Raw genomic sequence first — 16,664 nt, 5'->3', positions numbered from 1 at the left:
CTGTCACTCCCTCACACTCCCTCTTGTTCCCTGCTTCTCCACTCCTTTAAGTTGCACTCTGTCACACATTTCTTTCTCTGGCTCTGGAACAGAGATCAAAGTGGCATCCTTAGTTGGACTTCGAAGGCTAAGGGAAGCAAAAGCAATCGAAATGTAACATTAATCGGCTTTTTGTCTGAATGGATATGTGTTGCCTGAAATGCAGATGTATAAAAAGTGCAGTCTGGTTGCTGAGGGTGAATCTGGTTGGAATATATTGTCTTTAAGTGTTACAGGGTATTAGAAAGCATGCCTTTTGAAATGACACTCGCTTTTGAGACAGGGTCTTCTTGGCTTTCGAAGGATTCACAGCCTAAGGTGAGTGAAGGAGGAAAGATGTGCTTTTCAGGATTATAAGAAAAGCTAATCAATAAAAAAAAAAAAAAATCATAGTTGGAGTAGGTTAATTGCATTTTTACATTAGGGACTTGGAGAGCGGTTCTACAATATGATTTTCTTTGCATAGAGAGATCATGAAATGAACCAAGTTTTGCTTGAGGACACATATGAATTCCCAAAAAGAAGAAAAGGGAAAGCCACCCTACAGTAAGAGGCAGCAAAAATACTAAAGTGTGACACATTCCATCACACTCAGTGTGACCATATGTGGTTCACTGAAACACGTCTGAGTGAAAGGACAGAAAAAAGAGAGGATTTACTAAAGAGACAGCAAACACAGGTGTGGCGCTTAATCTTTTGGGGAGGTGAGGGGTAATCACGGCAAACTTTAATCAGTTCAGATCAATTATTCATGGTCAGGGGCATAGCGAGCTGATTTCTAAAATGCCCCTTCTCTCGCTCTGACAACCCAGTATGAATTATTCAAGCTGCATTTACACAAAGAACTCCATCTCTGATACCTGATCAGTCAGTTAGAAACATTATGCAACAGGGAATGTCAATTAGAAATGGAGAAATGGGTCTCTTGATATGTGTACTATAAAAAAGAAAATAAAAACCTCTCAAGAAGAGGCTGACACGTAATATAAAAAATCATGAAAATGCATTTTGTTTAAAATGTATTATTTATGAGCAAAGAACCTTCCGTTCAATAGTCTAAGTCAACATCACAACTGCCACTGGTATTCATGTCTGCTCATTAAGCAAGTTTTTTTCCCCTTTTAAAAAAAAAAGTGAACGACAGCCATAATGTACATCAGTAGATTAGCCCTTACTTTTTAGCTGTTAGGGTCAAATTTAAAATTTAACAGCAGTAAAACTAATCCAAAAACATTCTTTCTTTTTGTGACTTTTCCTAAAAGAACCACAAATACTCAAAAATGTAAATATTTAAAATGTCATACTTTCATTCAGGTGCTGCAAATGTTTTTCACACTTATACTGTTTTGGGTCAAAATTGACCCGTGCCTATATAGATGAATTTTAGATCCACCGATTTTGGTCGGCTGAAAGGAAATTATTGTTTTATGAAATCTTGAACGTTTGAAACTATACAAATTATGTTTGTTCATAAGGGGCAGTGGTGACAGAGTTCCACAGGTGACGCTGACTCTGTCACAAGAACTCTGTGTTCCCGCTACATTATAAGTTTGTCGTAGAGACAGACGCCTACTGGTCTTTGAAGGTGTGTGGGAGGAATCTTGAAACAGTGAAATAGTAAAACAAAATAGAGGTCATCATGTACGATTGTCCATAAGAAACAGAAGTCATCCAGAAGTCAGAAGATGCCTTGATACAGACATAATATCTTACATGGTATGTAAAAACTAGATATTTCCTCTAAATCCCTTTTGATTGGATGGATGGTGGTGGAGTGGGGTTCATAACATAACATAAGACCCAATTGGCCCCATTCCTTGGACATCTTTCCTTGGGCACTGTCCTTCTATCCTCTGGCTCCCTAATGGGATTAAACATTCCTTCTCTGCCCCCTATGTCTCTGCATCATCTTTGGCTGAAAAAGTGAATTCTATATCCTGCATCGTTTTAGGTAAAATAATCTAATACTCCTGAGAAGACAAGGCAATTCATTTCATTTGTAAAACCTACAATATTTCTGATTTAGGGTAATACAAATCAAATGAATGATTTAGGGTTTCCATACTACATTTTTGGAGTGGGATAGAAACCCCAAAATATTTTATATTTTTGTTTTAACCCCACTAATTTAAATGGTATGGAAAAAGGTAATTGAAAAGAAATTACAGTTACTAATGTCCCTACTTTATTTTTTTGCAGGCAGGATGAACCCAAAATTTTTAATGTTCTTTCTAGTTTCATTTGCTAAAATACTGTAGTCTACATACATTCATACCATGCAAGCAAGACATTTGAAAAAAGTAAGGAAAATAAGGACAAACTCATGAAGTTTTTTCAAACAGGTGATTGAAGAAAAGCAGTGTTGATGACAGTCTGAGTCACTGAGGAGCAAAGGTGAGCAGAAGACCTCTTGTTTATCATTGAAAGAGAGAGTAAGCTGCTTAAAAACAATACTCACAAAAGACGGGAGGGGATTTGTGTCTTTCTCCTTCTACAATGCGTGTCATCAACACCATGTGAATACGGGTATATTCCTTTTGATAGTAATCCAGAGATCGATCCATAATCTAAATTAAAAACCAGGTTGGTCTCAGTGATGATGTTAGAATGAATTAGTTGCAGCTCGGGCATAGCATTTTATGGGGAATTTATTTAGAAATTCAACACAACAATACTTTGATATTATATGTCACAATATAGTGTGTATTGTGATAAAAACTGGACTATTGCAACAAGCCAGTTAAAGATCCCTATCCTTCTCCAATCAGAGCAGCAGCAGAAAGCTGCTCTCGTGTCTTCAGTTGTCCGCTGCTGCAGCAGCTGGAGACAACGCCTCCATCACCTCTTCTGGCCTCATCTTCCTTTCCTGTTAACTAAGAAAAAAGTTCTGTACATCCACAACTACCACTGAATGCCAACAGTCATTAGCCCGGCGTGCATTTTTTCTCTCTTTCTCTCTCGCTTTCTCTCTTTCTTTGGCAGTGGACATATATCGCCCCTGCCAAGACAATCTATAGGTGCCATCCTGGTAGTCTGAAGCTGATGATGCCTGTTGGAAGCACAGTAAAATTGAAACAAAGCCCTATTTTCTGAGGCTTTAATACTTGATTGAAATTGACCTTTTATTTTAAAAAAGAAAAGAAAAACAATTACAATCTGTGACTAAACATGTTAGCAAAGATTAACCATCTTTCTGTGGCTATGGGTTTCTCTTTTGACTCTGCAGCTGCAACAGCTGCAGTCTCTGCTTGTCCCAGAGATGTTAAAGTACATCTGCAGTAGGATGAATACATTTGGACTCATTGCAGTCTCACCTCAAAAATTTCAGAGAGGACACAGGCATGCAGTCTCCCTTCCCCTGATGGCTACTTTACAACATTGATGCAAAAATAGCTTGGATTTGCAAAACTATAATGTGTGATACTGTCCCGGCCATTTAACCAGCAGACACACTTGGCCATGTGAAATCAAGAGAAGGACAGCTTACATCATGTGTCATGATGTCACTGGCCCAGCTGATAAGAAATGGTGACATAGCTGGTCAGGTTCAGACATATATGGACACATTGGTCATATCATAAGCAAAAGATTTGGACAGATCACCAAGAAAGGAGTAATCAACTTCTGCTTCTTATAAATGGTTTAGTTTTTGTTTCCATAATGTCTTGGAAGGAATAAATGTGCTAAATGTGAGGATGAAACAAACATTTTCCATCTTTAGCTGGACTGCTTTTATAGCTGTCCCAAACCGAGTAATCTTTGTTATTGCCATTCCTCTACCTGACAACACTCCTAATCTGATTCTGGCTCAAAATCTGTGTTAAATGATATGATATCTGGATTTGTTGTCGTTGAAACCGTAAGTTATCACTAAAAGTTGTTTTCGTTTCTTGATTTGGAGCTCTGTGTTCCTCAGGTAACAGGGTTTGCATGCGTTCCTGAGACACCCCATCCAGAAAACTTAAGATATATTATCTCTTGTTTACATAAAATGTTACTAATCATAACACTTGTTTCATTCTAAGATAATTCCAACATGTTTGGAGGTATGACAGGTGCAAAATCTAATTTACAGTGCCCAAAAAAGACACAAATGGTTGATAGATAGATAGATAGATAGATAGATAGATAGATAGATAGATAGATAGATAGATAGATAGATAGATAGATAGATAGATAGATAGATAGATAGATAGATAGATAGATAGATAGATAGATAGATAGATAGATAGATAGATAGATAGATAGATAGATAGATAGATAGATAGATAGATAGATGAAGAGCTGGATGGCAGAGAAATGACCTTCTCATTCTGTCCGTGGATCAGGACAGTGATAGCAGCCCGCCAGTGACGCAGCTCCTCTGCCCTGAGATTATGCTGTGCAGTGGATGATGTGAATTGTCCATGAGAGACAGGAACTTGCCCAGTGCCCATTGCCATGCCACAAATGTCAGACTGTCCAGGTCCCTAGATTTGATGCTTCTCCCCGCCACACCACAGCATAGAAGAGGGCACTCTCCACAACAGTCAGGTTGAACATCTGCAGCATCCTTTTACAGATGTTGAAGGACACCAGCCTTCTGAGGAAGTACAGTCAGCTCTATCCCTTCCTGCACAGAGCATCTGTTTTGGCAGCCAAGTCCAGTCTATCTTCCAGCTGTATTCCCAGGTATTTGTATATCCACTGACCACAGTGTCAGATACACATACTGAGGTCTGCCTGTCTCTGATCTAGTCCACTAGGTGTGAGGCTATGCCGATCTCTGTCAGTTTGTCCCTAAGGAGAGTAGGTTGGATGGAATTAAAGAAGACGGATATCTCATCTGAAATCTGACTGTCTGCTTTAAAGTTATATCTTGAAATTGAGCACTACTGAATATTCACAGCTGCAGCCACAGATGTCTAAAGGCGCCTTAATTATTAAGGCTTATTGTAAGAATAAAAGAAAGAAAAAATGGCTTGGCCTTAACATTGACAGATAAACGGTTACAAGTTGCCATCATGTCACGTGAGCACAACTATAAAAACAACAGGTAAACAAGTAAAATGTTAGCGTCTCATATTTTTTGTGCCTTTATTACTGCAACATTTTGAACATATTGACAGATGCGCCTGGTGCACATTTCCCAATAAGACTGGGCTGCCCATGAGTATCACCAGAGCTGCAGGAATTTAGCCTTTTACTAAACATGGATATGCTGGCGTAATAGAAATATGGTGGTAATAATAGCTGAGATATTTAACTGTAGCCCTAACGCTCAATGAGATCTACACAGATGGGCAGCCCGCATAGCGAGCAAGAAATCACACCTAAATAACACAATGCATACATTTGATACTTCTTGATTATTACTCTAAAGACATGTTCTAAAAGTTGGTCTGAAAACTTACTATTACAAGGACAGAAGAGAAAGTGGCATCAGCGTTCAATAGAGAAGAGGTGGTCAGGCGCAGAAAGGCAGATTAATACAGAGAGGAGGAATGAGAAAGTGTAATTCTTGCTCTACACAATACATCACACTGCACCTGACAGCCACCAACCATATTTTACCAAATGATCACTCACAATAAGTGAGAGGGATCTCTTGCGTGCTCCCTTCCCCTCTGACCGCCCTTGAAATGCGTTCCAGAGACATGAGGTCAGACCACATGCCCACTGACACATCCAGCTCTTCATGGATGCTCTTTGACCAGATCACATTTAACTTGACTGACTGGATAACTGTAATGAATGTCAACAAGTTAAAGGAGAAGGCCGAGGCAAAAGCTATATATGTCGTTGATTCCTCCCCGTGTTTCTTAGCAGTTCTGCATCTCACCGAATAGACTAATAGGGTATCAGAATTGACATCTCCATGGGAACGTTCCCCCGCGACGCCAATGCACAGTTCACTACTACTTCCTCATTTTCCTATAATATCTTGTACTTTAAAAGTCAGCTGTGGCTCCTTTGGTTTTTCTGTGTCTTTGATTTCCATAATAAAGACTGTCGATAAATGTCAGATTTGTCTGTGGATATAAAATCTGCAGGTTGAAAGGATGTCACAGATACTTAAGTAAATGTTATGTGTGAGCAATAAAAGAAATATATGCCCAATATTGCAAAGATGTGTGACAAACAAAATTCATTTGTAAAAAACCTGAGGCATAATTGAAATGAGGACGCGTAGGAATTGTAATGGCTGACATAAAATATGATGCAGGTAAATGAGTCATTTCTCCAGCAGCATGTGTATTTTGGTTGGGATAGCCAGACACACCATTCGTCCTCGTCATGTTGCTGTCAGAACCCCACTGCAGACGACTGATGACCAACCTTGTCACACCAAGCACAGTCTGTCGCTCTTTGAATGATGGAAATGCACGGAAGAAGAGATCAATTTCTTTCACTCTGTCCCCTTCGTCTCTCCTCTTTTACCTGTCAGCTCTTGAAAATCACTGTAATCTCTCCTTCACTGGGCGAGAAGATTTAGGTGGGTTTTGGCTATCACTATCTGAATCTTAATCCACATCTTTACATCGGTAAGGTTTCTGATCTCACATCTGTCCCTGCTGTGTGTCACTCCTCGACCTTTTCTCTGTGTGAGTGTCCATCATTTCTTTTGTCTGCTGCTGTTGTGGCATGGGGGGGGGGTCATGTGTGTGGCATGTGGTTCTTTCACAGTGTAGCACAGGAGGGCATCGTCCCCAACCTGAGGATTCTCTGAAAATGTCATTGTTTGGTTGTGCTCTGCTTTAGGACACAGTTTATACAGCTCCGATGATTTCCCTTCCCCAGCGAATCCTTCTACTTTGTCTGCCCAGAATCATGAACGGTAAATAAGTGGTAATGGGAGTGAATGGGAGGGGAAGTCAGCCAACGTCTTTCTGTCATCACTTTAGAAGGTTGCGACCCTAAAGCACGGATGCACAGAGCTGCTAAATTATTCAGGCTGTGTCTCAAGCCCCGATCTCTGGAGAAGACGGGCCTGTGATTGCTGGGAGCGGACTGACTGACATTTGCACATGAAAATCACCTCTGTTTTCTCCCCAAACACTGGTTATGCTCAAAGAAACAGTACAGGAACCGTGCTTCTGTGTGTGAGCCAGGGCCGGTGGAAAGTGATTGCGCAGCAGCGTAGAGGCATTGCTTTTATGTGTACAACAAAGAAAAAAAATTGGACTAATTTCACGTGATTTCCGCCCCCTATCAAATTAAGGACAAAGTTTAAGCATACGATTAAACTGGAGTTTAGTAAATGAATATCCTAGAAGTGTCAATATAATGAGCATAAATGTAGCCTGAAAACTAGAGTGGCACAGCAAGACCTTGGGGACAAGCTGCCTCATTAATCATATTTCTTAGTAGGGTCATAGGCCATTTGAATGAGACATGACAGGAAAGGCAATTCTAGTTATGGGGATATTTTCTCACAAATGCAATGATACAATGTGCATATTCCAGCATCCACATTGATTAAATGCCAGAATTTGTGCACATAGAAATTCCAGATGGCTGGGATTAATACGGGAAGGAATCAGTTTGTTCTAAAACACCATTGCATGCTAGCTTAACTATCTGTTGCGCATAGCTATGGCAATGTATTACACCACACAAGGTGTGGGTGATTTGCAAGGCATCAGAACTATTTTGAAATTGCAAACTGAGGTTTGTTTAGTGCCACTTATTGTAATCTTACGATTGTCATGCGATAAAAAAAGAAAAAAAGTCAACACATTCTAAGCTATTAACAGTTATTTTGGGCATTTAAAGTTGAAGAGCTTCCGATTAATCAGATTCGTCCCAGAGCGCAGTTAAACTGAGTGCGAGAGTTCAGGTAAGTGAGAAAAGTGGTAATGTCTCTCTGCATGCTGGACCATGTCTCTGGGCTGTAAGTGAACAGAGCTTGTGTTGAGGGTGGGAGGAGGTGGAGGTGGAGAAGTGCATGGGATAACTGTGCCTGCTGGGAGGGAGGAGGAGAACACAACAGAAGAAAGACAGAGGGAGCGACAGAGAGGGAGGGGGGGCAAAGAAAGGGAAAAGGAGAGGGTGGGGCATTGGACAGATGACAAATTGTGATTAATAAATGTGGTTCAGGACTGTAGTTTGGAGGGTTTTTATTAATAGAGAGAATTAGAGTAGCTGTGCAACTCAATCTGCACACTGTCACTCTGCATCAACTCCCATAATCAGAGCCTAATGAAATAGCGCAGCACCAGGGTGTAGACACATCCACACCCATGCACTCCTAATGAGTCGATACTGGTGGTACAGTAAACACACATACACAGGTAAAACTGGGGAGAATAAATACATTGCTCTGTGAAGACAATAGATAAGTGTATATGTTCATGGGGAAAACAAAGTAAATCTCTCTCATTTCTAATGTTTTGCATATGAAGACATGATAATAAAAAGCGTGTCTTTACAGGGCTTAAAATTAAGTAAATAAAACCTAGTAAGAACAGCAAAGCACAAATATTAAGCATTAAATTATAAAGCAGGAAAAGCTAAGCCAAAATATAGATATATTGTATGAAAAAAATAGTGTGCCCTCATTGAGAAACAATTGTTGATGTCAGTTCATCTGGGAAGGATTACAAAACGGTCTCCAAACAATTTGGAGTCCTTTATTGTTCGCTGACAAATATTATTTACAGACAAAAACATCAAGTAGTTTCCCCGAGAGTGGAAGAAAGTTTACCACAAGAGTGAAGATGAGGAATGTTGAGGAAAGTTGCCAAACCTGAGAGCTGCATCCATGACTCTTCAGGTCTCAGTTACCATGTTAAATGTTTAATAAATAAATAAAAAATAACCTATGACATTACATTTAGTAAAAGACTGAACAACTATTGATTGTTTGGAAGAATAAGGGAACTACACTGCAAAAACAAATTTCTAAGCAAGTAAGAACAAAAAAAAAGCCTTGTCTCAAAAAAAATTAGAATACCATTTTTGACAGTTTTGGTAGTTTTAAAAATTCTGGTCAAGAAACCTTTCCTTACCCAACTTTGAAAGATATTTTATACCATATTTTGTGGACCATTAGGCACACCAGATTATAAGGCACATGATAAAACATATATAAAGCAAAACAAAACAGTCAGGTAAGTCGCACTTTATTCAACTCATTCACAATAACTCAGTATATTGTTCAGTTGTAACTGAAGGAGCCAAGCCTAATGCTTTTTGGCTACTGAGAATGTTTGACCTAGAACCTGGTCGACGCGCTTTTGGCTGCTGCTGCCCACGTTCCCCGGCAGTGACGGACGAGCCAGGACGCCTTTCTTCTGATGCAATTAAAACTGAATTTATTGACTTCATTAAGGTTGATCAGACAAAGTAAAACGTTTGTAGTTTCGCGCCACAGTGGTCAAAAACCTTTTGCCCTTCCGGGCCAAACATCTGTCAAACAAACGTGACGTAATAATAATAATAATAATAATAATAATAATAATAAATAATAAATAACTTTATTTATCCGTTAGGAACTTCATTTGTGGAAAAGCATCAGCATCATTGCGTGTACAGATAACATATGCAACAGGACAGTACAGAAACAAACCAAACAATCAATATAAAGCAACATACATTGGGCAATCACAAATACTGCTGGACTTAAATTGCTGTAAAACCATAGCATAGATAGAATACGAGAGAGAGAGAGATAAAAAAAATATAAGTCCCCCGTTAAGTGCGTGATAAATACAATGATTTTTTTAAAATATGTATAAAAGCGGGTACAAAAATGAATAGGTAAGATCAGCTGTTTATGAGTCTGATTGATGAGGGCACGAAGCTTGACATGGCTCTGTTTGTCCTGAATTGTAGTGATCTGTATCTGTGACCTGAAGGGAGGAGTTTATACTGACTGTAGAGTGAGTGTGTGATGTCTGAGGCTATTTGTTGTCCCTTTCGTTTAGTCCTTCTGTTATAGATACTGATCAGTGATTCCTGCTTCTGTCCAATTATTTTGCTGCTCAATGTAATAATTTTATTTAATGGATTACGGTGAATATTAGATAAGGATCCGAACCAAGCTGTTATGTTGAAGGTTAAAACTGATTCAATAAAACACTTATAAAATGCTGTCAGAACTGATTGGTGGACTTGAAGTTTACGGAGTTTCCTAAGAAAAAAGAGGCGTTGCTGGCACTTTGAAAAAATGGATTGAGTGTTAGGTTGGAAGTTGAGCTTGTGGTCGATTACTGTCCCCAAATACCTATATGAGTCAACCCTCTCTATAGGCTGATTGTTGACAGACAGAGTGGGGATGCTGGATGGACCTCTCCGAAAGTCAACAACCAGTTCCTTAGTTTTAGTAATGTTGAGGTCCAGACAGTTCTGCCTGCACCACTCTGTAAAAATGTTCATCTCAGCCTGCAGCTGACCCTCTGAGTTGGTAGTGTCCACAATAACAGTATCATCAGAGTATTTAATGTATGTTATGCCAGGGCTCGTACTCCTACAGTAACCACCTTTATACCTGTGGCTCAGGTAACAACACAGCGCCACCCACACACACACACAGTGAACAACAACATATTTGGCTCCTATACACTGGCCCCTAATGGTTAATGGCAGACCGATATAACAATTTCTAAAAAATAATCAAAACAGAGGAGCAAAAAATGTTATAATCAAGTTACGACAAAATACACTCACTCACTCACTCACTCATCTTCTTCCGCTTGTCTGTTCCCGGGTTGCGGGGGCAGCAGTTTCAACAGAGATGCCCAGACTTCCTTCACCCCAGACACTTCCTCCAGGTCTTCCGGGGGGAGTCCGAGGCGTTCCCAGGCCAGCCGAGAGACATAGTCTCTCCAGCGTGTCCTGGGTCTTCCCCGGGGTCTCCTCCCGGTGGGACATGCCTGGAACACCTCCCTAGGGAGGCGTCCAGGAGGCATCCGGTACAGATGCCCAAGCCACCTCAGCTGACTCCTCTCAATGTGGAGGAGTAGCGGCTCGACTCCGAGCTCCTCCCGGGTGACCGAACTCCTCACCCTATCTCTAAGGGAGCGTCCAGCCACCCTGCGGAGGAAACTCATCTCGGCCACTTGTATCCGCGATCTTGTCCTTTCGGTCACTACCCGAAGTTCATGACCATAGGTGAGGGTAGGTGCGTAGATTGACCGGTAAATCGAGAGCTTCGCCTTTCGACTCAGCTCCCTCTTCACCACGACGGTCCGGTACATCGACCGCATAACTGCGGACGCTGCATCGATCCATCTGTCAATCTCACGCTCCATCGTTCCCTCACGGGTGAACAAGATCCCGAGATACTTGAACTCCTCCACCTGAGGCAGGACTCCCCACCCACCCGGAGAAGGCATGCCCCCCTTTTCCGATGGAGAACCATGGCCTAGGATTTGGAGGTGCTGATTCTCATCCCTGCCGCGTCACACTCTGCCTCAAACCGCCCCAGCACATGTTGAAGGTCCCAGTCCGATGATGCCAACAGGACAACATCATCTGCAAAAAGCAGAGATGAAATCCTGTGGTCCCAAACCGGATCCCCTCCGGCCCCTGGCTGCGCCTAGAAATCCTGTCCATAAAAATTATGAACAGGACCGGTGACAAAGGGCAGCCCTGCCGGAGTCCAACATGCACCGGGAACAAGTCTGATCTACTGCCGGCAATGCGAACCAAACTCCTGCTTCGATCATACAGAGACCGGACAGCCCCTAGTAGAGGGCCCCGGACTCCATACTCACTCAGCACCCCCCACAGAATGGCACGAGGGACACGGTTAAATGCCTTCTCCAGATCCGCAAAACACATGTGTGGCCGGGTGGAGAGGTTGACGGGACACGCGCCTGTGTCCCATCCACCTGAGTGGCTGCCACGCCTCCACCCGGCCTGCCTTTATAACGCAGAGCTGGAGAGCAGAAAAGGGTCGGAGGAGCTGCTGTCAGGCGGAGGTGCTTATGCACTGTGTGTGGGTGGTCTGGGTGTTTGATATAATAAAAAAGGACGGAAGCAGACCAGAGGCGAGCAGCTCGGCTGACGAGGCCTCTGAATTGTTTGTGCACGAAACAAAGAGAAATAAAAGTCGTTGCAAAGATCCCGGTGTCCGCTGTCTCTGTGACCCCGTAGCATCCAACCTGCTACAACATGTAGACTGGTTGGGCAAATTCCCAAGAACCCTCGAGCACCCTGCGGAGGGTTTTTCGCATTTTTCCTCCTGAATCCGAGGTTCAACTATCGGCCGTAATCTCCTCTCCAGTACCTTGGCGTAGACTTTCCCGGGGAGGCTGAGAAGTGTGATCCCCCTATAGTTGGAACACACCCATAAAAACAAAAAGATAAAAACAAAATGTTTAACGGTCCTAACAGTCGCCCAATAAGTATACTACCATTACTAAGTAAAGTTATTGAAAAAATTGTATTTGAGCACTGATGGACTACTTTTCTGAAAATAATCTACTTTCTAGCTGCCAACACGCATACAGGAAAAACCATTCAACTTGCACTGCACTTACACATATGACTGATGACTGGCTAACAGGCATGGATGATAAGAAATTAGTGGGAGCAGTAATGTTGGACTTCAGTGCGGCCTTTGACGTAATCGATCATAATTTGCTAATTGACAAGCTACAATGTTATGGCCTCTCTCCCACTGCAACCTCAGGGTTTAGGCATTATCTTTCAGGGAGGAAACAGAGTGTTTTCCTTAATGGCAGCTACTCAAACTGGAAACCAATGGACTGTGGGGTCCCACAAGGAAGCTGCCTTGGGCCTTTGTTATACTTAATTTTCACCAATGACTTGCCTTTGTATATACAAAATGTCAACAAAGTTATGAATGCAGATGACACTACCCTGTATTACGCTGCCTTGTCTGATCAAGCAGTAACTTGTTCCCTAAATAATGCACTAAAACAGGTGAATGAGTGGGTTGAATGCAATAAGCTAGTTTTAACTACCTCCAAGACAAAGTCCATTGTGTTTGGAACTCGACATATGTTGGCAAAAAACCCTCAATTAAAATTGGATATAAACACCATAAATATTGAACAAGTCAACACATTAAAACTGCTGGGTGTTACCATTGATAGCTCACTATCATGGTCCAATCATATAAATAACATTTTCACTAAAATGGGAAAAGGAATTGGCATGACTAGAAAGTGTGCTACCTTCATCACTCCTTCAATAATGAAATCAGCTCCACATCAACACTGTAGCCCCTCCGTGCGTTATGCACCCCGCGGTAATCCGGTGACCCGATGGTCCGGTCCTCAGGTGGTGATCGGATGGTCCGGTCCTCAGGTGGTGATCCGATGGTCCGCACACAACCAGCTCAGCAGCTCCCGCGTCTCAACATCCCAAGACGGATGCAGACGTGATTTCAAACAGCAAAAGTCCAAACAGCTTCCAGCAGCTACACTCGTCCTATCGAGTCACCTCTGTTACGTCCCAGACGTGTAGAAGTGTTTAAACGAAATCCAACTGGTGCAGGTTTTTGACTAATATTGAAGGTGCCAAGCCTAATGCTTTTTGGCTACTGAGAATGTTTGACCTAGAACCTGGTCGACGCGCTTTTGGCTGCTGCTGCCCACGTTCCCCAGCAGTGACGGACAAGCCAGGACGCCTTTCTTGTGATGCAATTAAAACTGAATTTATTGCGACTTCATTAAGGTTGATCAGACAAAGCATAACGTTTGTAATTTAGCGCCACAGCGGTCAAAAACCTTTTGCCCTTCCGGGCCAAACATCTGTCAAACAAACCTGACGTAACCACCTTTATACCTGTGGTTCAAGTAACAACACAGCGCCACCCACACACACACACAGTGAACAACAACATATTTGGCTCCTATAGTAACTAATAAAGAATTCGTCTTCCACGAATCCACCAATAAAAAGTACTGTTCTTTGATTGGTCCAACGTTGCCAGCAGTAACGGACACCTGAAGTTATGTGTTGGAACAAGGTTGTATTCCAACATTTGATTATAATTAAATTATGATATAGAAAAATTGGTTTACACTAAAAACCAAACGTTGGCTTGACGGCTAATTATAAAACGGTAACAGATTTTGGATGAAGTTTGCTTGCCAGCACTACATAATTAGTTATCTAACGTTGTCTGACGTTGCAACCCGTATCCAACCAAGGACCAACTTTCATATGTCCCTGTGTCAGCTGAATGGTCCGACAAGCAGTCAAGCGGAGCAGCTTCGTCGCTAACCAAAATCAAACTAAAACATTTGGACAGATTTTTGAGAGCAGTGTACCACAAAAAAATTGGTTCGAGGTCAGTAAGCACAACAAGAATTCATACATTAAGCGCACCTAAGGTGCACTGCCGATTTTTGAGAAAATTTAAGGATTTTAAGTGCGCCTTAAAGTGCTTTTGAAGTGCAGGGCCAGGAGAAAGCCTAGTCTAACCTAAACAGCAGAAATTACAATAAAGGGAATGACATCTCACTTTAGCTTAATTTTGCAAAGTTGAATTTGAACAAACAACTTGACATCTGGTAAAATCGACCTTTGCAAAAAGGAGACGAGAATGGAATTGCTTTTCCATTGTCCACAGAACCATATCTAAACTTAAAACAAAAAGTAGAGACATTTGTAGATTTGTAGATTATTTATTTGTTTAAAGAAACAACACATGAGCATTGTCATCTTGGAGGATAGAGTTTGGTCCCAGATAGTAGAGATATGGGATTGCAGTTGGTTGCAGAATCTCATCTCAATATCTCTCTGCATTGAGATTGCCTCCAAAGATGACAAGCTTTGTTTTTCCAGTTAAGGAGATGCTGCCCCACACCAACACACTACCTCCACCTACAGATGTTACTCTATCGCTGCAGCAATCAGCATAGCGTTCTCTGTGTCTTCTTCACACTCTGACCCTACGATCCAACTGCTGTAAGCAGAATCTGCACTCAACGCGGAACATAACCTTCCTCCACATGTTCAGGATCCAGTACAGGTGTTGCCGACAGCAGCGCAAGAGTCAATAGCAAAATATGGTGTTTGGCATTGGCAGAGAAGATTTGGCAATTTTTTCATGGGCACACAACCTACATACTCACCTCTGCTGCTCATCCCCTGCATGATCCTTACAAATGTGTTACCATTTAAAAGGGAAATAAACAGACTTTCCAATAAGATTTATTGCCAAGAAGCTTTGTTACAACAAAAAAATATTCTACCAAAAATACATTTCCTTCGTCATCTAAGGTTATCTGTATCAAATTTTGAGACCTGGTAAGAACCCAATTTTTTTTTATTATGTCCAAAAAACCTTAGAATTGAATGACGGTGCAATTTTTTTTCACATGACTGTACGTACGTTGATTTACAGTCTGCTGATTAGTGCTCTGATCGCTGAATCATGGTTGTTTAAGCGCTATTTAAATGCTGCTTTGGCTGAATTAAAGGATCATCATGAGCAGGCAGGCAAAACAGGCATCGCAAAAGAAAAATATTACATGAGTAATGTGTCCATAAATAATTTTCTGTTCCTCCCGTACCTGGTTAAGCAGAAGAAAGCAGAGATAATTATGCATGTGTGTGCACAAAAGACTGAGATTTATTCTTGTTGTATGTGTCATAACATATTATATATGAACGTACTAAACCCTGGCAGCACATCACCCCCACCCTTATCCACCTCCACTGGCTGCCAGTCAAAGTTTTGTATAACAAAAAAAATCTCCTTCTCACTTATAAATCCCTCAGGCTCCTCACTACCTTTCTGACCTCTTCCACCCAAGCACTCAGTCCCAGCTCCTGCGATCCCCATGTGCAAATATGCTCTCCCTCTTCCACACCAATCCCTGCACTTTGGGGTACGGAGTCTTCTCCCATCCCATTAATGTCCCAACCCTGGACTCAAGACTCAACCCCTCAATAAGGTATACGGGCAGTCGTGACTTTGTGTAAATGTTTGATTCGTTGAAAGGCACAGCAAAAAAGTTTAATAACTATTATTAAGCTTTTAATAATTAAGTTAAAAGGAAAAGTCAGATCCGATTGTTCGTGGCTATATGTCTACAACTGACTATTTGAGTCACCATGAATTCAGAATAATTGACACAATAAAGATATAAAGTAAAGCACATTGAACAATAAGAAGACACACTTTTTCAACATAATGCAAAATATTTTAATTTGGTTGAGTGTGAATACTAAAGGGAACAAATCAGGGAAAGGATGGGGAGACAGGGAGACAGACAGCTGAAAGACATGCACATATTTCAATATTAATCACCTCAGTAATATTTTAACAGCCTCTAAAAATCCAATCCTGAGTATATTGCCTCTGACTGTTGGCAATAATTATCTGCTCTGTGCTTCTTGGGACCTCTGATTACTGTTTTAGGGGGCCAGGCAGACTAACCTGCAAACTGGGACCGACAGCTTTTGAACTCCTCCCTGCGTTTCTTTTCCCAGCAGAAATAGCATCGATTCAGGCTCCTCAAACCTTCTGAGCCCTCTGCTTCAATTTCCTACTAAATCCAACTCATCCTTGGAAAACCACCTTCAAATATTATCACCTTGCCATGTCTGCTGGGATTGGGTTTGGATGATCCCCACATAAACAGAGAGTAGTCATCATAACTGATGAAATAACAGTCAAGGAGGTGGTCGCTGATGAAAGGAGTCATTAATACTGTATG

Source organism: Cololabis saira, chromosome 12 (genome assembly GCF_033807715.1).
Source record: "Cololabis saira isolate AMF1-May2022 chromosome 12, fColSai1.1, whole genome shotgun sequence".
NCBI lineage: Eukaryota > Metazoa > Chordata > Actinopteri > Beloniformes > Belonidae > Cololabis > Cololabis saira.
The sequence above is the reverse complement of the archived record's forward strand: the minus strand, read 5'-3'. Positions refer to the sequence as shown.